Source organism: Apium graveolens, unplaced genomic scaffold (assembly GCF_009905375.1).
Source record: "Apium graveolens cultivar Ventura unplaced genomic scaffold, ASM990537v1 ctg57, whole genome shotgun sequence".
In the NCBI taxonomy this organism is placed as follows: Eukaryota; Viridiplantae; Streptophyta; class Magnoliopsida; order Apiales; family Apiaceae; genus Apium; species Apium graveolens.
Window position 1 is genome coordinate 23,605 of NW_027419060.1, and position 5,901 is coordinate 29,505.

Here is a 5,901-nt window from a genome sequence, read left to right on the forward strand (position 1 = left end):
AAGTGACTCTTATAGGCTGCAAAGTGACTCTAATATGGTGGAAAGTGACTTACATGGTTGATTAGAGCCAAAATGTGGAACAAAATTAACTTGTATTAAAGTGGCATTAATAGGTGGTAAAAGGATGTCAAATTTAATGTATATGATGTTAACATGTTAATTATTGTATATATGGTGGAAAGTGACTCTTATAGGGTGTAAAGTGACTCTAATATAGTGAAAAGTTCCTTACATGGTTGATTAGAACCAAAATGTGGAACAAAATTAACCTGTATGAAAGTGGAACTAAGAGGTGGTAAAAGGATGTCAAATTGGATGTATATGATGTTAACATATTAATTATACAAATAGATTGTGTAAAGTGACTCATATAGGGTGCAAAATTACTCTAATATGGTGAAAAGTGACTTACATGGTTAATTAGAACCAAAATGTGGACCAAAATTGACTTGTATGAATGTGGCACTAAGAGGTTGTAAAAGGATTTCTAATTGCATGTACATCATGTTAAAGTTAATTGTACCAATATATAATGGGAAGTGACTCTTATAAGTTGCAAAGTGACTCTAATATGGTGAGAAGACACTTATATGATTGATTATAGCCAAAATGTGGCTCAAAATTGACTTGTAGGAAAGGGGTACCAAGAGGTGGTTAAAGGATATCTAATTGCATGTACATGATGTTAACAAGTTAATTCTATCAATATATGGTGGCAAGTGACTCTTATAGGGTGCAAAGTGACTCTAATATGGTGAAAAGTGACTTACATGGTTGATTAGAGCCAAAATGTGGAATCAAATTAACTTGTATGAAAGTGGTATTAATAGGTTGTAAAAGGATGTCAAATTGGATGTATATGATGTTAACATGTTAATTGTTGTATATATGATGGAAAGTGACTCTTAAAAGGTGAAAAGTTACTCTAATATGGTGAAAAGTGACTTACATGGTTGATTAGAACCAAAATGTGGAACAAAATTGACCTGTATGAAAGTGGAATTAAGAGGTGGTAAAAGTATGTCAAATCGGATGTATATGATGTTAACATGATGTCTAATTGCCTGTACAAGATGTTAACATGTTATTTTTATCGATATATGGTGGCAAGTGACTCTTATAGGGTGCAAAGTGACTTTAATATGGTGAAAAGTGACTTACATGGTTGATTAGAGCCAAAATGTGGAACAAAATTAACTTGTATGAAAGTGGCACTTATATGTGGTAAAAGGATGTCAAATTGGATGTATATGATGTTAACATGTCAATTGTTGTATGTATGGTGGAAAGTGACTCTTATAGGGTGGAAAGTGACTCTAATATAATGAAAGTGACTAACATGGTTAATTAGAACCAAAATGTGTACCAAAATTGACTTGTATGAATGTGGCACTAAGAGGTGGTAAAAGGATTTCTAATTGCATGTACATGATGTTAACATGTTAATTGTACCACTATATAATGGCAAGTGACTTTTATTAGTTGCAAAGTGACTCTAATATGGTGAGAAGACACTTATATGATTGATTAGAGCCAAAATGTGGCTCAAAATTGACTTGTAGGAAAGGGGTAACAAGAGGTGGTTAAAAGATATCCAATTGCATGTAAATGATGTTAACATGTTAATTGTATCAAATATGGTGACAAGTGACTCTTATAGGGTGCAAAGTGACTTACATGGTTGATTAGAGCCAAAATGTGGAACAAAATTAACTTGTATGAAAGTGGCATTAATAGGTGTAAAAGGATGTCAAATTGGATGTATATGATGTTAACTTGTTAATTGTTGTATATATGATGGAAATTGACTCTTATAAGGTCCAAAGTTACTCTAATATGGTGAAAAGTGATTTACATGGTTGATTAGAACCAAAATGTGGAACAAAATTGACCTGTATGAAAGTGGAATTAAGAGGTGGTAAAAGTATGTCAAATCGGATGTATATGATGTTAACATGTTAATTGTACAAAGATATGGTGGAAAGTGACTCATATAGGGTGGAAAATGACTCTAATATGGTGAAAAGTGACTTACATGGTAAATTAGAACCAAAATGTGGACCAAAATTGACTTTTATGAATGTGGCACTGAGAGGTTGTAAAAGGATTTCTAATTGCATGTACATGATGTTAACATGTTAATTCTACCAATATATGATGGCAACTGACTCTTATAAGGTGCAGAGTGACTCTAATATGGTGAGAAGTCACTTACATGATTGATTAGAGTCAAAATGTGGCCCAAAATTGACTTGTAGGAAAGGGGTACCAAGAGGTGGTTAAAGGATGTCTAATTGCATGTACATGATGTTCACATGTTAATTGTATCAGTATATGGTGGCAAGTGACTCTTATAGGGTGCAAAGTGACTCTAATATGGTGGAAAGTGACTTACATGGTTGATTAGAGCCAAAATGTGGAACAAAATTAACTTGTATTAAAGTGGCATTAATAGGTGGTAAAAGGATGTCAAATTTAATGTATATGATGTTAACATGTTAATTATTGTATATATGGTGGAAAGTGGCTCTTATAGGGTGTAAAGTGACTCTAATATAGTGAAAAGTTCCTTACATGGTTGATTAAAACCAAAATGTGGAACAAAATTGACCTCTATGAAAGTGGAAGTAAGATGTGGTAAAAGGATGTCAAATCGGATGTATATGATGTTAACATGTTAATTATACAAATAGATTGTGTAATGTGGCTCATATAGGGTGCAAAATTACTCTAATATGGTGAAAAGTGACTTGCATGGTTAATTAGAACCAAAATGTGGACCAAAATTGACTTGTATGAATGTGGCACTAAGATGTTGTAAAAGGATTTCTTGCATGTACATGATGTTAATGTTAATTGTACCAATATATAATGGAAAGTGACTCTTATAAGTTGCAAAGTGACTCTAATATGGTGAGAAGACACTTATATGATTGATTAGAGCCAAAATATGGCTCAAAATTGACTTGTAGGAAAGGGGTACCAAGAGGTGGTTAAAGGATATCTAATTGCATGTACATGATGTTAACATGTTAATTGTATCAATATATGGTGGCAAGTGACTCTTATAGGGTGCAAAGTCACTCTAATATGGTGAAAAGTGACTTACATGGTTGATTAGAGCCAAAATGTGGAACAAATTTAACTTGTATGAAAGTGGCATTAATAGGTGGTAAAAGGATGTCAAATTGGATGTATATGATGTTAACATGTTAATTGTTGTATATATGATGGAAAGTGACTCTTATAAAGTGCGAAGTTACTCTAATAAGGTGAAAAGTGACTTACATGGTTGATTACAACCAAAATGTGGAACAAAATTGACCTGTATGAAAGTGGAATTAAGAGGTGGTAAAAGTATGTCAAATCGGATGTATATGAGGTTAACATATTAATTGTACAAATATATGGTGGAAAGTGACTCATATAGGGGGGAAAATGACTCTAATATGGTGAAAAGTGACTTACATGTTAATTAGAACCAAAATGTGGACCAAAATTGACTTGTATGAATGTGGCACTAAGAGGTGGTAAAAGAATTTCTAATTGCATGTACATGATGTTAACGTTAATTGTACCAATATATGATGGCAAGTGACTCTTATAGGTGCAAAGTGACTCAAATATTTTGAGAAGTCACTTACATGTTTCATTAGAGCCAAAATGTGGCCCAAAATTTACTTGTAAGAAAGGGGTACCAAGAGGTGGTTAAAGGATGTCTAATTGCATGTACATGATGTTAACATAGTTTTTTTATCAATATATGGTGGCAAGTGACTCTTATAGGGTGCAAAGTGACTTTAATATGGTAAAAATTGACTTACATGGTTGTTAGAGCCAAAATGTGGAACAAAATTAACTTGTATGAAAGTGGCACTAATATGTGGTAAAAGGATGTCAAATTGGATGTATATGATGTTAACATGTCAATTGTTGTATGTATGGTGGAAAGTGACTCTTATAGGGTGGAAAGTGACTCTAATATAGTGAAAAGTGACTAACATGGTTAATTAGAACCAAAATGTGGACCAAAATTGACTTGTATGAATGTGGCACTAAGAGGTGGTAAAAGGATATCTAATTGCATGTACATGATGTTAACATGTTAATTGTACCAATATATAATGGCAAGTGACTCTTATAAGTTGCAAAGTGACTCTAATATGGTGAGAAGACACTTATATGATTGATTAGAGCCAAAATGTGGCTCAAAATTGACTTGTAGGAAAGGGGTACCAAGAGGTGGTTAAAGGATATCTAATTGCATGTACATAATGTTAACATGTTAATTGTATCAATATATGGTGACAAGTGACTCTTATAGGGTGCAAAGTGACTCTAATATGGTGAAAAGTGACTTACATGGTTGATTAGAGCCAAAATGTGGAACAAAATTAACTTGTATGAAAGTCGCACTAATATGTGGTAAAAGGATGTCAAATTGGATGTATATGATGTTAACAAGTCAATTGTTGTATGTATGGTGGAAAGTGACTCTTAGAGGGTGGAAAGTGACTCTAATATAGTGAAAAGTGACTAACATGGTTAATTAGAACAAAAATGTGTACCAAAATTGACTTGTATGAATGTGGCACTAAGAGGTGGTAAAAGGATTTCTAATTGCATGTACATGATGTTAACATGTTAATTGTACCACTATATAATGGCAAGTGACTTTTATAAGTTGCAAAGTGACTCTAATATGGTGAGAAGACACTTATATGATTGATTAGAGCCAAAATGTGGCTCAAAATTGACTTGTAGGAAAGGGGTAACAAGAGGTGATTAAAGAATATCTAATTGCATGTACATGATGTTAACATGTTAATTTTATCAATATATGGTGGCAAGTGACTCTTATAGGGTGCAAAGTGACTTACATGGTTGATTAGAGCCAAAATGTGGAACAAAATTAACTTGTATGAAAGTGGCATTAATAGGTGTAAAAGGATGTCAAATTGGATGTATATGATGTTAACTTGTTAATTGTTGTATATATGATGGAAATTGACTCTTATAAGGTCCAAAGTTACTCTAATATGGTGAAAAGTGATTTACATGGTTGATTAGAACCAAAATGTGGAACAAAATTGACCTGTATGAAAGTGGAATTAAGAGGTGGTAAAAGTATGTCAAATTCGTATATGATGTTTACATGTTAATTGTACAAATATATGGTGGAAAGTGACTCATATAGGGTGGAAAATGACTCTAATATGGTGAAAAGTGACTTACATGGTAAATTAGAACCAAAATGTGGACCAAAATTGACTTTTATGAATGTGGCACTAAGAGGTTGTAAAGGATTTCTAATTGCATGTACATGATGTTAACATGTTAATTCTACCAATATATGATGGCAACTGACTCTTATAAGGTGCAGAGTGACTCTAATATGGTGAGAAGTCACTTACATGATTGATTAGAGCCAAAATGTGGCCCAAAATTGACTTGTAGGAAAGGGGTACCAAGAGGTGGTTAAAGGATGTCTAATTGCATGTAAATGATGTTAACATGTTAATTGTATCAATATATGGTGGCAAGTGACTCTTATAGGCAGCAAAGTGACTCTAATATGGTGGAAAGTGACTTACATGGTTGATTAGAGCCAAAATGTGGAACAAAATTAACTTGTATTAAAGTGGCATTAATAGGTGGTAAAAGGATGTCAAATTTAATGTATATGATGTTAACATGTTAATTATTGTATATATGGTGGAAAGTGACTCTTATAGGGTGTAAAGTGACTCTAATATAGTGAAAAGTTCCTTACATGGTTGATTAAAACCAAAATGTGGAACAAAATTGACCTCTATTAAAGTGGAACTAAGAGGTGGTAAAAGGATGTCAAATCGGATGTATATGATGTTAACATGTTAATTATACAAATAGATTGTGTAA